The sequence below is a fragment of the Mastomys coucha genome, unplaced genomic scaffold, assembly GCF_008632895.1.
Source record: "Mastomys coucha isolate ucsf_1 unplaced genomic scaffold, UCSF_Mcou_1 pScaffold20, whole genome shotgun sequence".
In the NCBI taxonomy this organism is placed as follows: domain Eukaryota; kingdom Metazoa; phylum Chordata; class Mammalia; order Rodentia; family Muridae; genus Mastomys; species Mastomys coucha.
Genome location: NW_022196903.1, coordinates 76,852,820 through 76,855,244, shown reverse-complemented (window position 1 = coordinate 76,855,244; position 2,425 = coordinate 76,852,820).

Genomic DNA, 2,425 nt, shown 5'->3' with positions numbered 1-2,425 from the left:
CTCAAATTCTGTGTAAGCTTTTTTTTTTTAACCCCTCTCACCTTAAACCTGAACTAACTTGTGACTTATGGTACCCTGCAGTCTTGCCCTCCTGGAATACATTATAGACACCCAAATGAAGCCTGCCTCAGGGCAGTGAGGGGCCGGGCATCTAGCAGATGAGGTCACAGACCATGCTCTGGAGCCCTTGTCAGCCCTGGTTCTGCTCTGTTCCCTCTCCCTGTGATCTGGAATCCAGCTGTCCACACTACCACCATACAGCTACTAAGACCCATCATGCTGGGTTCTGATGGCTCCAGCACAGTGGAGCAGTGAGGTGCAAAGCTGGACCCCCCAGGCTGCTGGACCTGGGGCAAAATGGGGGTGCCTTTAATCCAGGATGCATGTAGTTCTGGTGGTGGCTGGGTTTGTGGGGAATTCTGAGCTGGGGAGGATAAAAGGGCAGGAAGCTGCCCTCTTCTCCCATTTCCTCTGCCTGAAATGTCCTACCAAGTAGATCTAACCAGAAATGAGCTACCCAGCAGACTAGAGGCTGTGTTTTGTTTTGAATTTTTGCAGAGGAACCTTCTAGAAATGCATTGACATGCTGTCCAAATTCCTGTCTATATATATGTGCACCACATGCCTGGTGCCCTCAGAGGGTAGAAGGGAGTTCCCTAGGACTGGAGTTATACATAGTTGTAAACTTCCATGTGGGTGCTGGGAATTGAACCCAGGTCCTCCGGAAGAGCAATCAGTTCTTTTAACCACTGATCCATCTCCTTAGTATTCCCCCCCCCCCGCCCCCACCGTTGTTGCTGTTTTTCTGCTTCCAATAGCATTTGAAGTTTGCCCAAGTGTCTCGTTTACCTCAGCCTCCTGGCCTATCCTGATCTTCATTTTGTTACCACCCCTACCTAGCTACACTACTTGGTCAACAAGATAGCTCAGCAGTTAAGAACACTTGCTGTCCATTCAGAGAACCTGAGTTCAGTTTTTAGCACCCACATTAGGCAGCATGCAATTGTCTGTAGCTCCAGCTCCAAAGGATTAAGTGTTCTGGTTTTGCTTCTTTGAGGGCTTAGGGATGTTACGATCTGTAGATACTGTAGTAAGTCATTAGGAGTCGTTTTAATAGTATGCCTAGGCTGGAGAGATGGCTCAGCGGTTAAGAGTACTGACTGATATTCCAAAAGTTCTGAGTTCAAATCCCAGCAACCATGTGGTGGCTCACAACCATCCATAATGAGATCTGATGCCCTCTTCTGGTGTGTCTGAAGACAGCAACAGTGCACTTATATATAATAATAAATAAACCTTTTTTAAAAATTGTATGCCTATTAGTACAGCGGTTCTCAACCTGTGCCCTTTCATGGGGCCACCTAAGACCATCGGAATTCACAGATATGTACATTATGATTCATAACAATTGCAGAATGAATTAGCAATGAAAATGTTATGGCTGGGGTCACTACAACATGAACTATATTAAAGGGTTGCAGCATTAGGAAGGTTGAGAACCACTTGCTTAACAGGTTAGTAGTAATAGGTTCTCCTCTGAGGCCTGTGACCTAGCTAGCCACAGATTCTTGGCCCCATTAGCAGTGCCAGACATGGGTTCTATCAAGCCTGCTCTTCCATGTTACTGTCAGCCCACGTGTATTCTGGCACGGGCTGTTGACTAACATGAGCCCGTCATGACAGACACCTTACCCCCATTGGGAGGGATGGGTGTGCCACAACAGAACCCTCCAAAGCTGGGACCCTGACAGTTTTTCACACTTGGTCTAAACTTGGAAAGATTAAGTGACTCCCCACACAGACCTAAGAACTCTTAAGACACCCAGAACACCTGTAGAATCAGCTGGTAAAAGTGTTCACTGCCAAGCCTGAGTTCAGTCCCCAGGACTCAGATAGTAAAAAGGAAAAAAATACCAACTTCTGTATGTTTTCTCTGACTTCCATATGTGCACTGTGGCACCATGTACACACATGCACAAACTCATGCACATGTGTATGCGCACACACAGATTTTTAAAAAAAGCTATTGCCAGGTGTGGCGTATGCCTTTGATCCATCCCATCACTCCAGAGGCAGAGACAGGTGGATCTCCAAGTTCGAGGCTAGCCTGGTATATCCACAGTGAGTTCCAGAACAGCTAGAACTCTGGAGAAAGACCCTGTCTCAAAAAAAAAAAAAAAAAAAAAAAAAGAGGGGCTGGAGAGATGGCTCAGCAGTTAAGAGCACCGACTGTGTTTCCAAAGGTCCTGAGTTCAAATCCCAGCAACCACAACCATCCATAACAAGATCTGATGCCCTCTTCTGGTGTGTCTGAAGACAGCTACAGTGTACTTACATATAATAGTAAAGAAATCTTTGACAGGGGAAAATTTCCTGAAGAGAATGCCAATAGCTTCTGCTCTAAGATCAAGAATTGACAAATGGG